The sequence below is a fragment of the Neocloeon triangulifer genome, unplaced genomic scaffold (assembly GCF_031216515.1).
Source record: "Neocloeon triangulifer isolate White Clay Creek 2 clone unplaced genomic scaffold, ASM3121651v1 ptg000014l, whole genome shotgun sequence".
NCBI classification, from domain to species: domain Eukaryota; kingdom Metazoa; phylum Arthropoda; class Insecta; order Ephemeroptera; family Baetidae; genus Neocloeon; species Neocloeon triangulifer.
This window is the reverse complement of record NW_026775556.1, coordinates 21574573-21596381: the sequence shown is the minus strand read 5'-3', so window position 1 is coordinate 21596381 and position 21809 is coordinate 21574573. Positions and strand designations below refer to the sequence as shown.

Here is a 21809-nt window from a genome sequence, read left to right as displayed (position 1 = left end):
CCTTTGCTCAAGAGCAACTCCCTTATTATTCTTGGCTCGCCAATTTTATAAACATTTAAGTGTTCTTTATTATAAAAATTGGAAGTTTTTTTTAAGATTCAAATATTTAATTTTTTATTACTTAAAACTTCAATATAACTGGCGGTTTAGCCTTCAAAATTATTAAACTCATCGCTGTTAATATTTTTATGAACTTTTATCAATATTTTTAAGTAAGGAGGACCATTTGATGGACACACTTTGCAATCCTCAATAAATTTTGCCACAAGAAAAAAAAACTAGAACAGCTTTGGGGTCAAAAACTATAATTAAGTGAGATCCAAAAGTCTAATGGCCCAGGCTAATCTTTTTTATTGGCGGACTTAATAAGCCTGGGTTTTTTGATCCCTCTTCATTCTTTTATGCCTTTTTTTGTCACCAAACTAAACATCAATTGAGGACATTTCAAAACAATAAATTGATTTTTCAGACAAAATAGTATTTAGACCAGAGAGTGCGTGGAAGTCTATTTGAGACTATTTTACTCATTCTCGGAAAGCCGATTTACATTTTATGGCTTCCAGCTCCCAGAACACCTAATTTGTAATGTTTCTGAAAGGACCGAAGGGCTAATTAGCGATTCGTAGAACAAACCCCATTGTCGCAGGCCGCATTAAGTAATTTTTTTTTTTTTTTTTTTTTTTAATTCTTCAATTTGGCAAAAGAGAGTAAATGAATTGATATTGCTGGACTATATTAAAGACAAATTTAGCGACAGCCAAAATAATGCTTTTGGCTTTTGTTGAATTCCTGGAACTTGGGCTTGATTGGCTTTTGTAATGGTCGACTGGTGACATTTCGGCCGCCCTATCCGCTTGCGACGGTCTCTCCCGTGTGTGTTATTCAGTATAATCATTTTTCGGGCAAAGCCTCTCCGAAATAGCGCAAAATGCTGTCGGGCGCCCGCGGACGTGCCAGAGAGCGTCTGTTATCAAAAGAGGTGTATTTTCGTCGGGCGCAATACTATTTTCGCGAATCGAGATGTAGCCGTTTGGTGAGCGGGAAGTGCTGCGAATAGGGAGGTATATTTTTGGCTTCGTTACATTATTTGGGCGCAGAGGATCGCGGCAGAAAGGGAAAAAATAGGCCGTGGCGCCACTTTTATTGGCTCTTTAGAGGAAACCGTGATAAAAACGCTGATACCGCATCAAAGAAACGCACAATCGCAATTTCGATTTCATCCAAACAAAGAGACGGTCAGAAATTTATGTTTGAGCGTCGTTTAAGATGAGTCGGTTTTTTCATAAATTGAATTCTTCTTGATTCAATTAAAACAATAAAACTTCACTAATATTTAATTTTCACAATTTTTTAACTGTGCATTCAGAAAAATTATATTATTCCAAAATTTTATCAGCACTTTGTTGATTGGAACGCTCGACCAATTCAGAAAAAAAATGAAAATTTTGGATTAAAAAATAAATAATGAAAAACAGGAAAGTGCCATGCGATTGAGACAAAATTTAGTTTATCTAATTCTCCACAAGATTTTTTTTTCCCTAAAACAATTCATTTGAAAAGAAAAGGAATTGTTGGACAAAACGGCTAAATTTTAACCACCAAAAGTCTAATTCTTTGCAGAGGGTGAAGAATTGGGCAGAGTTTAATGACTAATTATACTTTTATCATTATAAGAATTGCATTACAAGTCACAATAAGATTTTTTATTTTATTATTTCCTTGTCATAAATTGAAATTATAATAAAATTTTATTACATTATTTATTTAAGATAATTTTTAAATTTTTAACATTGATAAAATTTTCTAAGGAATGAAAATCGTTAAATTCAACTAGAGATAATTAGCAAAGAGGTTTACACAATTATATTTAAATAAAATTTGATCAATCTTAATCGCGATTCATTGCTTTTCAAGATTTGATAAAATGTTTCGTTACTAGGCTGATTTTGAGAGCAACCAAAAGAGTGTACAAGCGCCCTTGAGTGTAAACTTTCTGATATAAATTGCATGATTTTCAGCGCTTTAACAACACAATTATTTTCATGCAAATTATTACTTGGAATTAATTCTTTAATTTAACTCCTATTGCTGTTGATTCAAAAGAAAATAAAGTGCAATTATGACTTCAGTATGGACTGTAAATATTTTCAATTTTTGTATAGAAATTGACCAAAATATAAGTAGAGAAAAAAGAAATTTAAATACATCTTAGCGTTCCTCTCAATTCTTTATATGAGCAAGAGTCAAGTAAAAACCGAGTAATTTGAAAGAGCGAATTAGAGGCGATAATAATCAGCGATAAGAAAACAATGAACCCAAAAATACGGCACGTGTGCGAATGTGGAAAAGTCAACAGCGCAGATATAAAAAGTGCGGCGAGTAATTACGTAAATCGGGAAATCAATGCTCGGAAAGCGCTTCGTTTGTCAAGTTATTTGCTGAATCGCCGGTCATTGTGTCCGTGCGGGCTAAACCGTCGTACTTTGTTGCTGTGTGTAGGTTGCAATAATAATTGGCCAATTTAGAGTGATTACGCCGGGGAGAGAAAGAGAGATACAAAACTCACTCGGCCGACAGAGTGGCGGCTCAGAATTTTTTTCTCGAGATATACAATAATTATTTTGGCGCGCCAGTGCGCGATTTTCCTGCTAATTTTCCCACTGATCAATATTTTTAATGAATCGGAAATTTCGTTCGTCCCAATTTGGCTCCTTACTTTGCGACAGACTCAATTATTGCCAGGTCTCCTCTTTGTCGCGAGCTGAATTTCGCTAAGTAGACACTTTAGATGGCGCGACCGTTCGAGACTCTCCTCATCTCTCGCCGGGGCGATTTCGCAAATTTCGCCGCCTCCGCCGCGACACGTGCGCGACTTGCCTTTCGCCTTCTTTCCTCGTTGAGCGTCTGGAAAATGGCGAGCTGCTGAATTTCGCAGCCTACGTTAGTTTCCGCTCAGACCCAATACAATGAAACTTGTCCTTCGTTTTTCTTTAGCTCTTTCAAACGCAAATGCTTATGTGCAAATTGCATCAAAATTAAAAATGAAATAAAAAGTAGTACAAATGCGGATCGAGTTTTTATCGATCATATTTTAGGTGAAAATTCTTATCTAGAGCAATATTTGAGCAAGACAAAAAAAATTTGCAAGCAAAATGTTTTTCAAAAGGAATCATTTGTACTGCCTTAAAACTACAATTAAAAATTGTATACACATTTCAATAAGGTGACAAGTTGAACTCAAGTTTCCTTACAAAAATTTGTGTATCTCTGGGGAATTCGCTATATTCAATATAGTTTTATTTTTTATTTTTATTTTTTCAAAACTGGCTGTTTTTATTTTCACTGAAAAATGGACTGGAGGTATTGCTGCGAGAAATAATTCAACTCATTTAAAAACAAAATTAACGTAGTTTTAAAGTTGGATGAATTTCAAAGATTTTTTTCTGCTGGTCTGGAGTTTTGTGATATCTTTAAAAAAAAAATTATTTTTTCGTAATTTATAACTCGATTGTTGAACCTTTACAATTATACTTGAATCAATTTTAATTTCCAAATATTCCCAGAAAAATAAATGAATTTCTATGCTATAAAATGTCTTATTAATGCATACTTACTCTTTCCTTTTTCTCTTCTTCTTGAAAAGTTTCTTCCATTATACAACTGATATAACTATAATATCAGAAATTTTGCACCAAATAATAAAAGAAAACGCACCAACGTTTATGAGAAATTACCGTCTTAATATTTATTTTCAATTTAGTCGCTATCTCTTTTTGAAACTTAAATGATTAATTTTGTTGAAAGGCTTTTTCCATTAAATTCTGATGTAATTGTTTAAGCTAATCTTTTTCTTCCAAATCAAGCACCAATCCTAAAGTAAATTATAATATTCTCAGAGCGTTGAGGAATTTAAACAGGTCTTGCGCGGCTGAATTAATTAATGTGGATATTTCAACGTAAATAATACGTTTTGAAACACTAAACTTTTTGTCTTTTCGCAACGAGTAAAAGTCGTGTGAAGAACTTTATTTGTAATTACTCAATAAAATGAGCAGCCGTATGTGCCGGTTTATTTGTATTCCGAAGGCTGCTGCGAATGTTAACGCGTGATCTGCATGTGCGATGCTGCCACTGCACCGCGCGCGATTCTGGGAACCAATAATTGAGGCGACGGTGTGCAGCGCGGTTCGCGCAGAGTGCAGCTGGCGACGGAGATCGCAATCGAATAAATATCATTTTCACCTCGGAGAGAATCACTAAATCTTTGAAGAAAAACGAGCGCGCCGAAAGAGCCGCGGCGAATTCGTCAGCGACGGCGTCTGCGACTGCCGGGATGTAAATTAGCATTTGTGGCGGGCGGATGTCGCTTCAATTTCGCCATCCTGGCCGCATTAATCAAAAATTCACGTTTTATCATCTCCTGCAACGAGATACCATCTCGTTTGTGTGTGCCTTGAATCGAGAGGTAATTGCAGTTTGCGCGCGGACAAATGTACGAATTATTTATTCTTTATGTAAAACCTCTTTTGATAAACTGTGTATTCGAGAAAAGCCTCAAAGTTGCTCAAAAATAAACGAGGCATTCAAAAGGACTGAACGTAGGCGGTTCCTTGTTTTCTCCCACGATTGAACCAAAATAACTTTTGAGCTGGGAAATTCTAGAACGATTTTCTGAACGACGGAAGAACGGAACCGTTTTTGTTGAAAAATGAATATTATTTTATTTGAAGAAGTTGACACTCAAAGAGATGATCATATGGAAATGAATAAGTCGGGCTGATTTTTACAATACAAGAACAGCCCGACTCCTTCATTTCCATTTATTTTATTAGTTCAAATTAGGGGCAAATTTTTGCTCATACACAAATCAAAGAAATTATTAAAGAAGAGAGAATAAACATAAATAATTAAAAAAAACTGAAGTTTAACAATGGAAATTGGATTTCTACGACATTATACTAGTTTCATTGAAATTTATTTTTCATGATCTCTCTTTTGCCACAATTCTAAAATTTCTCTTTGTGAAAAATCTGGCTCAAAATTAAATTCTTATAATTAAATTACACAGAACAAATAAAGAAAACATCAATTACGTGTTTATTTTGTTCACAAAAGGCAACTATGCCTCATAATATAAAAAAAATTAGACGAAATGAATTAAAAATATAATAATCTGGGCAACTTTTATCAATAAGAAGACATAATAAATCATTAGTCTGTAAAATTGGAATTTTTGCATCGTTAATTGGCAATTTCTCTTGCAACTATGCCTCAATTTACGGAACGCATCGATGATAAAAAAAATAATGAAAAACTTGTTAACTTAATATATTTAAAATTATAAAGTTATTCTACAATAATTACTTCATTAAACAAATAATTATATAGTAATCTACTTTTATCAGATTAATTAATATAATTTTGCTTATTTTGATTGTGCTTTTATTACCGTGACGCTTGCGGAAACCAGGCAGTAACAAGAAATTTACTACGAAAATTGAGAAATGAGCATCAAAAGAATTAGCAGAAGTCTGATATCAAAAGAGATCTCTAGAAAAGTTAACTTACATTAAATACAATGCAGACAAATAAAAAGCTAATTTTTACTTCTTTTTAGAGCGCATATTTCTAAAACGGTATCATGAACGTCAAGGGTCAAGAAAGTTTAGCAGATTTCTCGCTTTTATCAGTGTGAGAAAATCTAAAAATAGCCTGATTTTATCTGGTTGTCCTTTCGAAATTAAGTAAATTTTATGTTACAACATTGGGCTAAAATCAGCACTGGAATTTTTTTTAATTAAAGCCTATTTCGTCCAGCACACGGCTCTTTATTCACCTAAGAGGGAATATTCAAAAGGTTTTTTTTATTGCATATAAATAATGTTAATGCATCTTTATTTCTGTTTCAATCCATGTCTGATTTTTTTGGTTGGAATGCCTTTTTCCCTCTGCGAATGGAAATCCACAGGTTATGAAATTTGCTCCAAAAAGCGAGGAGCTGAATCGAGAGAGTCTGCAGTGGCGCGGCGGCGTCTTGTTTCCATGCGCGCCTCCATTCAACGGCAGCCGAATTGACCTCGGCGCGCGTCGAACAACGGCAAAATGGGCACACTCTTTTTGCAGGGAAAAATCACAGCCTTTGGACGAACAGAGAGAAAGAGAAAAATTGTTCGAAAGGAAAACGCGATTTTCCGCAGTCGGTGGCTTTTTGTCGTGCTTTCCACGGCGCGAACAATGAGCGTCTAGACTTGTAGGCCCAAAAAGGAAAAACACGGGGGCGAAAATAATAAGCAAAGAGTAAAAAAGGATCATAAACGGAAGGAAATTGCGATTAGGCCGTGCGGTGTGACCGCACGAGAGGGCTAATTAGCGCCACCAAGTCGCTTTTTGTCAGAGTTCATTTACAAAAAAAAAAATATTTTTTAGATGGAAAAGGGGCAGGTGTTGGTCGGCGGTGAAAGGAGCAAAAATGTATATCTCATCTGGTCGCGGCGAGCTCCGAAGGGCGAGTGAGGATGCTCCGGAGCGAAGACGAAAGCCAAGTATCGATCTCTTAACACGCGGCTGTCTGGACCGTAACCCAAGGTAGTAACAAACCTCAGGTGCAGCCTTGTCTCGCGCGCGCCCGCCGCCGTCTCTCTCTCTCTTTCTTTCTCCACCCAACGTGCCCCTCGCGCCTCCACGGACCGAGACTTGACGACGATTCCTTTCGAGACGCACCCGCCGCCGCCTTTCACACTAATTGGCCCAAAAATTATCTGCCCCCGGGGAACCAACGATGCGTTTCCTTCCGCCGCCAGTCTGTCTCTGCGTCGCAGCAGTTCGTTGCGATGATTGATGCGCGAAATCCACGGCGAAAATGTTGAAAGATTTGTCATAATTTGCAAGTTTCAAAATTAAAAAACAGAAAATTTCTTAAATTGGTTGTACAATTTGTTTTGTATTTGATTGGAAAATTGAGGAGAGGAAAATTGTTCGTCAAGAAAAATTAGAACTAGATCGATAATCACACTATGTGTAACTCTGAAAAAAAGATTGTTTTTTAAATCTCACTAATGCTTATTATTTGCAATTATTTAAATTAAATGCGATGAAATTTGAATTTTAAGGTAACTTTAAAATTGAAGATATTGAAATTTTACAAACTTGATAATTATTCAATCAAGATGAAGGATTTTATTGCATTCAGACTGCCTGATACTTCCGGCTTCATATTTATTGCTTTAGCTTTTTTTTTTGTCTTTGAATCAGTCTTGAGCAGGTCTTGAGTTCAGCATTTCTTTTCATTATTTAATATCTATTTCAGATAAATTTTTTAGGAATTCATTAAATATTAGTCTTCAGACTTTAAAACGTAAAAACAAAAAATTCAAGCTAATTGTTTACAGTTGCAATAGAATGTTAAAACGCTTCCATATTAATTTAGTTTCCATTAATTGGCAATTGCTTTAGTACGACTTCTAAAGTGTGACAAGAATTTGACAGTTTATACCCCAAAATATCATGTCAAAAATGGAGAAGAATTAATAGTAATCTTCAGTCAAGTATATTTATTATTACCGATGTGAGTGGAAAGTCCCTAACCGGACTATATATTATACTCTTGTATAATTCATAAAATCATTCCAGGGCCATGATCTGACACGAGGCTCCGTATTCGGGCGTAAAAAGGGCGAGTCGCAAATTGCACTTGATTTTGTTGATCTCTTCTCTGTCTTGTTAAGCTTTTAAGCGGTCTTAATACTACCTATCACTTGACCTGTCGTTCGCAAAATTATAAATATTCAATGCTCACGACTTTTGATTATAACTTTTCATCTTCAAGGCTTTGAGGCTGTTACAATAATGTAAAGAACTTTCTTGTTCGTCTGAAAATTAGCAAAATGTTAAAAGTTTTGAACTGCATTTTTTTTAAGTAAAAGAGATTGTAATAATTTTCCTTCTTTTTATCATAATTTTGCACGTTTCTTGTTTAAGAATAATTCAATAGCTGCATTTGAGAAATAAAAATCTACAAATTTGTTGATATCCGATATATAAATTTTTTGATAAGAAACAATGCAATTTAATTTGTACGCCTTCTCATAGACGTTTAAAAGTTTCTACAAGGCTGCAATTTATATTTCCCTTATTAAATACAGACTTAAGTTTAGAATCAGTCCTCAAGCAATTTAAGTTAACATCCGGTCACAATGAACTCTCATAGGATAAGAACTATCTTAAAATTTCAAATTAAGTTTTTCCTCATTAACAAAGTTGGAAAAACCATTGAAGCATGAGTTCGTGGCAAAATTAACTGTGTTTTTTTTTAAAGCATCACGAAAAACCAATCGAGTTTAAGGAGAGAGCGATTCAGGAGCGCGACGCAGACTTTTGAAAAGGCCGCAGCCCGCTCAGCAAAGGCGCAATGCATGTTGCATACCCTGTCCTTTGGAAATCAGCGGTCTGAGCGGCGCGCAGCTGCAACGTGGCGCAAATTAATGTGCTCTTTTTGTGCTGCACCTTCATGAAAATATAATTGCCCTATGCGCCCGGCCTGATTAATCGCACCGAAAGGCTTAATGAGGCACCGCCTCATGACGCGCCCTATTAGTCTGCATGCAGCCGTGCAAGGCATGGAACTTATTAAAAGGCCCAATCTTGCATGCGCGACACTTGTTTCGGAATACATAATATAATACTGCGAAGGATGAATTTTATGCACTTAGCTCAAGCATGTGATGCAGCATTTATCCTCTCATGGATTCATTTGGGATGGAAATTCTCTCTTCGGTGCAGCTAAGAAATAATTTTAAGCAAAAGGCTTATACGATTTAAAAGTAAAATGAAAAAGAAAAAAAACCCAGGCTGCAAGAAAACGGCCAACATTTTTCCATAGGAAAAACCCTTGTTTAGTAACTTTTAAAAGTCTTTGAAATGCGTCTTATTGTAAGACAAATAAGTGTTTATTTTATAAATAAATTAATTATATTTTTTATAGATACATTTTTATTTTATAATTATATTTAATTTTATATATTTTAATTTATAAAGCTTTTTATTGTGTAAGTTATTGGAAGTCAGCTTTGTATGCTATCAGAAATATTATAAATATTCATGTACCCTTGCGGTCAATCTCAGACACCTTTGTTATGTAAAATAGACACATTTGCTGATGATTGATAGTAGTAAAAATTAAACTTCACACAAATTAAAATCACAACGGATGTAAAAATTTAATATAAAAATCTCTTATAATTAAATTGTGAGAAGGCGGAAAAAGCACAGATAAAAAATATCAAAATACATTTTTTAGTTGTAATATCTAATATGATATAAAATGTTTTTGTTTAAAAAAGTCCTTCAAAATGTCGCAAGCTATACAAAATCTTTCCTATTGGCGACACCTTTTTGTTCTACAATTCAATGTTTCCCTAACAAAAGTTGTATATTATCTTTCAATATATAATTATATAATTTTTGTAACTATGAAAACAAACCACAACAACAACAATGCAATGCAGTAATGCGGAGCATAGTTTTATGGTTAGATTTGTCGTCTCTTGAAAAATTTTGACGTATCCCAAAAGACGCGCGATTCATAAATTTTTGTTGTAAATTCATAATATCATTACTTGGATGAAGTTAAATTTCTCCTTATTTCTAAAGGAATACGTTTTACCGCCTAAATGAAACATTGAAAGTTAAATTTAAAATTTTAATCCATATTTTGTATTTAAAATTCACAATACAATATGTGCAATAAATAAATTTTGTAACTTTCATACAATAATTTATTCCATTGAAAATCCGAAAGCAACAAAACATAATTATAATTCATTCTGTTGTAAAATTAAGACAAAATCACAAATTTTGTGCAAAATTGAATTCAAATGTGCAGAAATTTTCATATATGAAGTTACTGATTTGTTATAGCATTACATTTCAAGAATAAAATCTGTAAATGACTAATTTGTGTGCAAAAATTATTTAAAAAATGTTTTATCTTGTCGTTTCAATTTACCAAGGTTACATCATCTAATTGTAAAGAAACCCCATCTTAATTCATTTATATATTTTTTTTAATTTAAGATGACTTAGATAAGAAACAAAACTAGCTGAACAAAATTTAATTGAAATAAATTAAATTTTATCCAATTTTCAATCTTAATTTTTAATCTCATATTTTTATTTGAAAACTTAAGTGTGCATTTTAATTATAATTACCCTTTTTATGTGCTTATTTCATAAGCTTTTGGCTCAGTGGATTAACTAAATTTTAATGCTAACGTCCAGACTTTGAAAGTGAATTAGCATTTTCAGTAACGAACCTTTAGTCATAAATATGCAAATGGCTAATTTCAAGCGGACGCAAGGCTGGCATAATGAGAGTCTGCGGCATAAAACTGAAAATTCAGTCGATACACCAGAATCGTGACTGAAACCGGCGTCCGACTCACTCTCGGCTCCCCACGGAGCCTCTCAGATTTTGGCACTTAACTCGAAAACGTTCGATTCTCGGCACACGAAACAAACGCGCCCATTTCAGCAGAGAGATCTAGAAGGGCCTATGCGCGCACGCAAAATTCAAATTTCAGCCGCTTTTCAGAGCGCAAAGCAAAAATTCAGCAGTCTGGTGGAAAAAGCTGTTCCAAGGGCCGGACGAGTTATTCCAGTTTGGCGCAGCGCCGCTCCGAACCGAGGATGATTTTTTAAAAAATTTGCAAAGCGGCCGTTGGTCTCTCGGCCTAGTTGTCGCTCGCCGCGCGGGGCCAGATTAAACTGAAATTCGGCGCTGCGGCCTCTCTCGATCCGACTACTTTTCAAACAAATTCGCGCTTGACAATGTGTATGAGACGCTGATGTGACGCGATGCCCCTGTTTAAACTCGCCTAAAAGAGATTCGCTTCGGCAGCTGGCGAACTTTGAATTTGAGTCCGCGCGCCGCGTTTATCATCGCTTTAATTAATGGCGGCCGCTTTTATTGTGAGACAATTCGTTCTCGGCCACCACGGCCGGCTGCTCGGACACATGCAGGCGGGGTCGCCGCCGCCGCCGATTAATTAATGCTCACTGACACGTGGCTGAGCCGGCTGGACGGACATATAGAAGCGTCTTTCCGCACTCTGCGTAGGATTTAATGGCTTTTGGATGATTTAATTTGAATTTGTAAATTTACGGTCACGAGTTTAACCCAAACGTCTCCAGAGACTTTACTGAAATGAAACTCGAATTTTCTTCTTTGAAATTAAAAGAAAATCAAGTTTGTTGTTTAATTTAAATCTTAAAGATATAACTGAATTTTAAAATTACATTCTTTATATGAGAATTTCTGTAAACTGATATTCTTGAAATTATCATTTTAACAAACAAAACTACACTGTTGAAATTAAATTTTAAATAAATTTTGTTTTTCTCGAACAAGTTTTAAACTGGTTATTACAATCAAATGTGAAAAATTGTTTAGGAGAAAAATAGGCAACTCGCTGAAACTCTTCGTTCAATATACGTTAGCAAAGATTTGATCTCATTACATACAATTATAAATCATAGATACAAATTGATGCGTGGTGATTTTCATAAATATATAATTAAAAATATATAATAAATAATAACAAATAAATATCTTTCATTTAATAAAAATTTAATCCCAAAGTCCTCCACAAATAATAATTTCCCCCTCTGATTCTAATTGAAATAATTAGCAATAAGCCAAAGCTGTTTAAATATTTGAGAAATGCTTTGAATATAATTTGCAGTGTGCATTTCAGTGAAAAATGTGTGCAGTTATTTATTTATTCGTAAATCTTCAATTTTTCCTGCACACCAGATAAAACTTGTCTTAATTTCAATTACTTGTTGTCTTTTTCAAGAAATTACTCAAAAATTGTATAAACTTGAAGTTAACTATGTTTTATTTTTAATGAATTACTTTCATTGCTCACAATCCTACCTTTTATTTATTAATTTGGATATAAAAATTGGTCCTATATTACTTGCTGTGAGAGAAATTTATAACTTTTTGGAGAGGTTTTTAGTGTCCACCATGCTTGTTATTGGTTACTGTTCAAAATTGTATGATCTTTTTATATTACAACGTATCTTAAAGATTAATTGTGAAAAGGGTCTTTATTGGTTTGAACACAAATGAATTTAGTAAACACTCAATTCTAATTTTAATTGTCCAATAATCACAAAAAATGGAATTGAATCTGCTTTAAAAAAATGCAAATATTATCCAAATACTTTTTATTCTTTTATTTATTGTTTTTATTAAATATTTTATTTAGTCACGCCGACGCATTATTCTATTCAAAGTCTAGAGCTAATTTAATTTTACTTTTATTTGACTGATTATTCTTTTCACTTTTTTGTGTGTAGAGCACACGGACTTGCATATTAATGAGAATAATTTCTCGTTTTTATCAGAGAAGTAATTTGCACGCATGGGTAAATACGGCATTACGCGTGCATAATTTGCATTTATCTCCGAAGTTGGCACAAAAACGATTGCTCGGTGAGGCATCGTGGCAATTTACATTTTCCAGCAATCGTATAAAACGGCAAAGGAGCTAAAAATACGACAGGTTATCAGGTTTCTTCTCTGCCGGCTTATCTTCTGCTTGAGTGAAAGCAAATGAAGTTTGAAAAACCCGCGCTGATCCGGCAGAGCCTCTCGGGAAATTGTCGAATGCACCGAGCAAGAAACTGGTCCTTTTTTCTACTAAACCGGCGAGTTTATGAAAAGTTTTGAATTCGGCCGCCAAAAAAGTGAGCAGGAGTGATGGTTATACACATGCTAGTAGGAGAGAAAAGTACACAAGGTACATGCGGTAATTTAATAGGTGCCCATAACAAGTGTGTTCTTCGCATGAGAGAGAAAAGAGACGCTTGTTGCCGAAGCCCGTCAAAAAAGCAGGCACAACCCTTTCGACCGGACGAAATATATATATATAATGCTGTGCGAGGGGATTTGCTGAAACTCATCAGCCACCACTGTTGCTTTCGCGCCTTCCTTATTATTATGACGATGATTTTTTTTGGTCGTGTTTTTTTTTGCAGGGGCCGCAGCCGGCGAAAACAAAAATCGTGTGCCAATAATCTGAAATCGATACAATATGTTAGCGTCGCACCTTCGTTCTCTCTTTCTCGTCTGCTGTGTTTTTATCATTACATCACGTGGCGGCGGCTGCGAATATAATAAGCCGTCGAGAGAGTGGGTCAAGTAAAAAGTACATTATGTAAAAATATGAAGGCCCAAAGGCTGCCGAGAGAGCGATGGTCGCGAAATTCCACCGCGCAACCAGAATATAAAAAAAATTGTATGTGGGCGACTTGAGGTGCGGAGATTAACGTGCTTTTGATGGCTCTCGTGGTCCGCGGCACTGGAATTCGGTCATTAAGAGCACTCGCCGCTCATTTTTATAATCATAGCGAAAAACCAACACAAAAAATTACATTAAAGAAAGAAGAGGTATCTCGTTATGTTTAAATTAGGCCTCACCGGTGTAAATATCTTGGCACGTTGATGCGCTCACAGAGTGTTTGAGACGCTAAAATCATACAATATTTAATCATGAATAGAGAGGGCAACTTGCAGGTTTCAAACCTATTTATTGATCAGGGTGGATAATGAAAAATTTAAAGAATTGTATAAATCATAAATCTTGAACTTTTTTCTATTAAGTGACCTGATTGAATATTATTTTATTTATTTATTAATTTTGCGGCAAAATCAAAAGGTGGAATTATTTAGGATTGCTAATTACAATTGTTTTCCTTGAAGGTTTTAAATTACAAACAAATAACTTTTATATTTAGGCAGTAAAAAAATTGAAGCATAATATATGCATGGCTTTCTTGTTCGTGGTTGAGAGAAGGCTTATTGTGTTTGTATAATTTTTTGAATATTTTTATCTTAAGGGTGAATAAAAATATTCATATAATGGGGCTTGTCTTCAAGATTTTGCATTTTATTTACTTCTTTCCACAGCCAAAGTGCGTATTTTTGCGAGCTTAGTTTGTTTTAACTTTTGAAAAAATCTCACCAGCAGCAAAATATGATAAGAAATGAAGCTTCGTAAATATCATCAAGAAATTTTAAAGGTTTAAATTTAATAAACTGTAACAAACATGGTAAAAATTATTGTTCATATGAAAATAATTTTTGAAATTAAAACAGTTGAAATTCCTTTTTTATTTTCTCCATGGCCAGTGAAGATCCAAATTCTAAAAATTATGAATTTCAATTTTAATTTGATGATGATTTATTAATGTAAAGAGAAACAAATTGCTGTGAAATAGATACAATTATATTATCAACCATACCAGAAAATCCCGGTTTGAACACAAACTCAACTGCTCAAACAAAAAAATGATTAATTGTTGTTTAGTTGTTAAAATTGTTAAATAAATTGTAAATAGAGTGAAAAACAATTTGTTGGTCAGCAAGTTTTTTCTTTAGAAAATATTTTTCTGAGGCTTGATTAAAAAATATTAACTTTTAAATTTTAAGGTTTAATTTATTTTAACTTGATTTTAAATAAGTTTTTTCATTTGCCACAAACTGACCTATGAAGAATAATAATTTTCTTATTTACACTTTGGTCTTCATTGAAAATAACTTGTCCAACTTGCAACTTGCATCTTAAAAAGTTAAAATTAAGATTCACAAATAATTTTATCAGTTTGCGCGACAGGATTTTCAAAGTTTTTTAACTTATTTTTATAGAATAGTCAATAATGCTTAGCACTCGGTTTTTGCTCTCAATTTACCTATTTTACAATTAATTTTGATTTTAAATCCATTTTGAATATTTTGAAAGCTCACTTTATTGCAGTTGATGACACATTTACATTGATTTATCCAATGTGAATACAAGACAAGAGAATCAGTTCGGCCATGTTGGAAAAGCTTAGACACAGCTCGATAGATTTTCAATAGACGCGCTGCGGCGAGAGCTCTGGCTAGGAAGAAGAATAGCAACCTGCACAACACACGTGCACAAAAAATTGCCTACACTGCTCTAGCTCGGCTGAACTATTCGTCTAATATCGAAGCAGCGTCTTCTCTGCCCCTGGGTTATATTTTCTGTGCGCGGCCGACGGAGCGAAGGAGAAAATCCCGCCCGCGCCCCGTCTTATGTGTAATAAGCCGAGATGGGACGCAAGAAAGACGCGGTGCTTGCTGAAACTTGGCGAAGTGTGTAATAAAATTCTATTTGCGAATCTGCCAGCAAAATCGGTTTAATCAGCAAGAGTACATTCATATGCGAGAGAAAGATTTATTTTCCAACGGAAATTTATTATTTTTCTGATTCAATGAATTCGCCCACAATCCAGCTCGACTTCAATTCTAGTAAAAAGAAATTATTCGCAGAATATATTATTCCAGCGCAAAATCAAAATATTGAAAAGCAAAATGTTTAAATTGATTGCGGGGAGCAAGGAAAAAAGTACAACTTTGAAGCTTTTAGCGTTTTGTCCATGCTTATAATTTGGTTCGCCGCTATTTATCACGTCATTTTTCAAAGCTCTATTTTTTTTCTTTTATATAAATATCCTGAAGTGAAGTATTTAAAATTGCGATATAGGAAGAAGGTAGAAAAAGTACATATTGAGTTTTAAATTTAAAAAAATTCCCTTATAATATTAATGAATTTTTGCTGAAAGTCGAAATTAAAATCAGAGTTTCTCCTCTCAATTTTTATTACACACACGTGCCCGCAAGACAGCGAAAAAAAGGAATGCACCAAGTTTATTATCATTTATCAGTGGTTTACTCGTTAGAAAGGTTTGCAGATAACAACAAAAGATAATGGCAGCTTTCAATTAGGTCAAGCAATAATTCTTGATGTCTTATAACAAGTACTTGTCTTGTAATAATTCGTTTGTACAAAAAGAAATTTTCCTTACTTTTATTTAATAAATATCTTATTTATTGATAATTTTAAAATTAAATATTACCGTTTTAAGGTTTATTTTTATTTAAAAATTTAATTTTATACAAACAGTTTGAAATCAGATTAAAATAAAAGAGGAATCTTTTTAGTTAATTTAACAGCAAATAAATACAAAATATCTTTTTATTACAAATTACGAACACTCTTTAATCTAATTCAAGAAAAAATTTCACTCTTCTCTAACTCTGTGGATCTTAATAAATTTAAATTAAAAACTACGTATAATGCTGATAAAAATATTGTAAAGAAACTTAAATTATTTTATTTTTGAAAACTGAACTTCCACAAAAGTTCAGATAATTTTGAAATCTTTGGCTCGTTTGTTTTATCTTATTTTAAAATAGCAAACAGATTTACTTTTGGGAATCAGTGTGAATTCCTTGATCAAAGTTTGCTTCAAATATAAAGTTAAGTGCTTATAAAATCAAAACTTTTCAACTGGAACGAGAAATTTTGCGTGAGAGACTTCTAATTATATACAATAATTATTTTACTTCTACCAAAGAAATGATTTTCAAGCTGAAGTACAAAATAGTTTTATTTTACTTTGGATCCGCAATAGAGTTCTTTATACTCAAAATAAGTGCATATTTTAAAAGAAAAAATTTCATTTAACTATTTTATGTCTTGCTCGTTTTAAAATTTTACCTTTTCAAGGCTGTCAGTTAAATTTCAGACACAAAATTATTTAATAATTAAGATTTGGAGTAATTGCAAAGACATAAAATCTTGATTTTCGCTCACTTTACAACGCAATAATTTTATTAAAAAATCATTTTATCAGAAAAAATAATGATGCATATTGTTTTTTGCTTTGCCACTTTTGGTTAGTAAAATTTCTTTTAGAATTCAGATTAATTTTCCTCTTGTGCGCTGCCACAGGAAAATATTAGCTTTATGGGTTGATCTTTGAATTATAAGACGGCGTTTTTGTCTTTCGTTTCGAAACCCGGTGAAAGGCGAAGCAGTTGTGAAAGAGCGACTCGAGAAGTGTGAATTTTCGCAAAAACAAAAGGTGGAAACGCAATGGAGCGCATAGAAGTGTCTGTGTGTGCATTTCCACGTGCCGATTTCGAATAAAAGAAAGGCGAACGGCTCGACTTTTGCCGAAGCAAAAAACCGAGAAATGCGAGGGGGCCGTCCGAGTCTGGGAGGCCATTGCAAATTTGGCATAGCCGGGTTTATTCGTCTAGCAGGAGCTAGGACTAGGTTTTCCCACCAAGAGGCGAGACATCCCTCGGCGGCCGTGGCCGGCGAGGAGGCGTTATTCGCGGCGAGCATAACACGCCTCGCATAGGCCCCATTGGAGGCCAACTAACTATGGCTGACGCGCGGCGGTCCGCCTCTGCCACATGGCTTTTGAATTAGCAATTGAAGTCTATTTGAACCTCCGAGAGTGCTCTCGCTCTCTCTGTACCAACGGTGGGAATACTTGTTTTTTTCCTCGGCGTCTCCTCATCCGAGCCGCGGCGAAAAAAACGCCAGGTTTCACCAACTGACTCCGACGCGATCGCTCACTTTTTCCCGCCGAACCAACCAAGCCCTGCACTTGCACTCGCCTCTCTTTCTCTCTCTCGCTCAAGCGCCGTAATTTATTTCAGACCGTTTTGTCTGTCGGCTGCCGCATGTGAGACACGCCGAATGTGATTATTATTTTATGGCCGCGCCGGCCAGAACAGCGCGCCGGATGGTGGGAAAGTTTGAAAATTTCCTGCGCTCGACGCGCCGAGATTTTTCGCGCCGCCGGAATATTGAAGACGGTTGCCGCGGATGACGTACATATTTCTCAATAACTGAATTTTACACACCACAAGGCCACTGTGAATATTTATTTTTTTACTCTATTCCCAATTCCCAGTTTCTTAGAATTTCGGCGTACACCGTGGGAAATTTTATAATAAATATTTTTGAATATGAAAATCGTTAAACTGAAAAAGGATGAATTTGTGCAACATTCCTTAATTCATAATATTTAATTCGATCTCTATAAAAAAAATTGAAAATTGCAACAGAAGTCATACAATTATTGTTAATAAGTTATATTATCTACAAGTCTTGTTTAAAGATGAAGAAAGGAGAAGAAAAGAAAAGAAAAGTGAGAAGCCAGGAATGATAAAATGGGCTTAAACGGTAAAATAATAAATTAGAGGGTATACAGACCAAAAGATTTTGCATTTTGGAGAAGGTTAAACCGATTATTACATCCAAAGTTAGTTACACTAGGTTACATTCAAAATTCATTAATAAATAAAAGTATTTATTGTTGATTGGTATAGATAAATAATTTCTTGAAAACCAAGAAAGAAGTGTCGTTTCAAAATTTTAACGCTATTATTTCTAAGTGCAACTAAATTAAACTATGTGTATGCAAAATAATGGTAATTTAAATTTAGGAAAAAGTAACGCCAATTTTTATAAAAATTTAATTTTGATCAATTTTGATCATGACTTATAAATTTATAATTATTTATAGAATTTTTTTATTCATTGAATTTTATATTTAAAGTACTAGTTTGAAATTATTTTCTCGCATATTTTTTTTTAATGTTTGATTAATTTCCAAATAAACGCTAATATAAATTTTAGGTTGCTGTATTTTATTTATATTATAAATAATGTATCTAAAGTCGTTTTAGTAGTGTCTCAACTAAAATTGCATTCCAATTATCCAATTGATGGTGAGCGTTATTATGATATGAATTTTTACTTAAGATAGAGAATTAAATAGCGGAAGAAAATTACTTTGTTTTCTCAGTGAGCTGATCTTTGATATCAAATGTTAAAATCTGCAAGCTGCAATAATTAATTTTCAGCTCTCTCATCATAACGTAATAAAATAAATACTTTTTAAAATTTATGCAAAATAATTTTAGTGAACATAAATTTTCTTTCCGCGCTGAAACGAATAAAACTGTGATTAAAATTTGCATAAGTATTAACGTGTGCGTAATGGTGCTTTGGCAATTAAACAATGTCACACAACGATAACAAAATTCACGCAACGCTATTTTCCTCAAAAGATGATGAAGATAATTAAATTCTTAATTTACGGCCTGTGCATTCAATTAAAGCACAACTATGCATGAAAATGAGGCTCGTTTCTAAAATCGAAATAATGAGGAATTTCAACTTTCGTAATCTAAAATTTAATTGAATAGAAAAATGTTCTATGGAGTGTGTTTCTAAATTCATTGACATTTAAGCAAATCTTTAAGTTTTGGCTATACGGATATAATTCTGAAATTTTGTATGCCTGTAGGAAGTAATGAACACTGTGATTTTTTGCATAAAAAAGAACAAAAAAATTTCTAAATGGTTAAATATTTTGCAGTATCAAAAATAATTGCTTGAAAAAGTAAATGTTTAGATTAGTATAAAGTATTCAAATGTGAAATGTATTTTGTTGTCAGTTTACTCTAGAGGAGGATTTACAAAAAAGAAACATTTTATCAGAGTTAATAAATTTTATTTGAATCAAATTTCCATAATCTGAAAAGAATAATATCGATGTTTTTATTATATTGACACATATTTTATTTTCAATTATCTTCCCTGATATTAAAGTGGTACTTATTTTGAAAATAAATATAACCAAGTTTCATTACAGACAAGATAATTAATTTGAAAACATCGCAAGTATACTAAATGAATTATAGCAATTTCGGAAAATGTTATAGTTTTCACATTAAAACCGAACACACAAAATAATATGACAAAGAAAGCTAATCTATTTGGCCTTCAAGAACGGTCTTTTCAAGTGCGTGTTAACGTCTACAATTTTAAATTAAATGATTTGAACTTCAAACATTTATTTGCCTAATTTGGTTTTTCCATGTTTAATTCATTATTAATATTTTTCTAAATTTTAAACATCAAACCGGCAGTTGAAGGTCGAGCAATTTTAGATTTTTTAGTAGCCCAGCGCAGACTTGCCCATACAATGCTTCTCAATTAGGTTTACATGAAACATTCTTGAAAGCATCGTACGATATTGGACATCTGGGCGCCATTAACCGCACTTTAAATAGTCTCTCTCGTCTCTGGGCAGAAAAAATTCGCCAGGTCTGACCTTTTTCAAAATATGCGTACGTTAAATTACGCCCATTTCGTGATTTATGGGCAAAGGTTCAGGGTTCAAACGGAGCATATGGCTCGCAACACACGTCATTATGTTAATATTTTCTTAACACTTTGGCGCGCCATGCCAGGCTGCGCATGAGGAGTGTTGAGAGAGCAATCCGAGACGCGGTCAAACATAATTTCGTCTGGCTTTATAAAACACCACTTCTTGTAAATTAAGTTGTGGGTGTGATGCTTGGGTGAGCAAAAATAATGTTCCAAGCTGAGGACCTTCAAGCGAAGTCATATGGTTCATTGAGTCCAATGCAAAACTCGCCATAAAAACAAATTGCACGGTTTTAATAAAAAGAAATCACTTTATGAAAGTATTGTAAAGAACATTGTACGTTTGAAAACTCTTTTAGCTCCGATACAGATGATTTATTCAAGACACTATCAACAGTATCTTGCGTTATTAATAATATATATTTTTTTTTATATTTTTACCAAAATTTAGTTGCAATTTTAAATTGAATATTCTTGAATAATTTGCCTACAAGAATAGTAGTTTTAGAACAAATTTTATTAAATCCATTCTGCATAACTAAAAGTAATTTCAGGAATAAATTGCTTTAAGAGTTGTAACACAAAAACATTTAAATGGAAATAACTTAACTTCATTTTAAGTCAGAAAGTAAAAAAATGACGATTTCTTGATCTAGCTTTCCAGTTTTCTGAAACATAGACAAATAACGCTTCAAAGAAAATCCATAAATTATAACTTGACAAAAATTTGAAATTAGAATTACTGACAAAAGTTTCTGCAGTTTTAATTTTGACTTTGACAGAAAATATTAACAGTTTGATTATATGTAAAATAACTTCTGTAAAAAAAAAAAAATTTATAGCGATTTATAGTGAAAATTTATAATTCCTCGGTGAGATGTAATTTTTATCTATACTATGGTAATTATTACAGTTAGTTTTAAATCTATTAAGGTTTTAAGGCTTCTTCAACAGTTGTAAGTCTTGAATCTTTTAATGCGTGCAATAATTTAACTTTATGTAAACCGATGTAAACGATAATAAACTATTGCATTTGGTCACAGATTATATTTTTCCTGGTTTACATTTGTTATATAACTTATATATTAGCCCTGAAAACTTTTTTTAATAATTACTTTTTATTTTTTAGTAAAATTATTATTTATATTACTAGAAATCAAATTTCATCTGCAAAATATGATACTTTAAATATCTCTAATTAAATTAATTTCATCTATTGACAAATGAAATTTATAAATTTGAAATTTTTAAGTATATACAATATAATGGAAAATAAGTTCCTTGTAACGTAAAAAGTGTGATTTAATGTTGAATTAGTAATATGATGGAAAATAATATATTAATTATTAATGTAAAAAATAAATGAATTTATAAAATTACAAGAATTTATCATATAAATTAAAGCCATTATTTATTTTAATATTTAAACATTAAAAATGAAATGAAGATTAAAAAGAGTAGCAGGTACAGACATTGTATGCTATGTAAAAGTTGCCAGACAGAGACTTTTAACATCGGCGCGGGCTAATTAAGCATCTCTCTCTCGCGATCATGAAAAAGCAATCAAAGGTTGCGGCCGGGGTGCATATTATTTTTATTGCCGGCGTCCAGCTTACGGCTAAACGAAGGTTGGTGAGAGCGGAGAGCAGGCAAGTCTGGTGCTCTCTTGCTTCGAACACCACATAATACAGCGAGATGAGGAGATAAAAGCAGCGTCCAATATAAAATAATATATAAAAGATA

At 33.3% G+C, this 21809-nt stretch overlaps 2 protein-coding genes and 1 long non-coding RNA gene across 3 annotated transcripts in view; 1 reads left to right on the top strand and 2 right to left on the bottom strand.

The window, feature by feature from the left end:
• LOC132201745 (uncharacterized) overlaps positions 1–21809 on the top strand; it is a 76433-nt gene that overhangs the window by 1660 nt on the left and 52964 nt on the right. The window lies entirely within an intron of this gene.
• The window catches only part of LOC132201739 (ketosamine-3-kinase-like), a 43203-nt gene that overhangs the window by 16723 nt on the left and 4671 nt on the right, over positions 1–21809 (bottom strand). The window lies entirely within an intron of this gene.
• LOC132201736 (uncharacterized) overlaps positions 1–21809 on the bottom strand; it is a 76683-nt gene that overhangs the window by 54496 nt on the left and 378 nt on the right. The window lies entirely within an intron of this gene.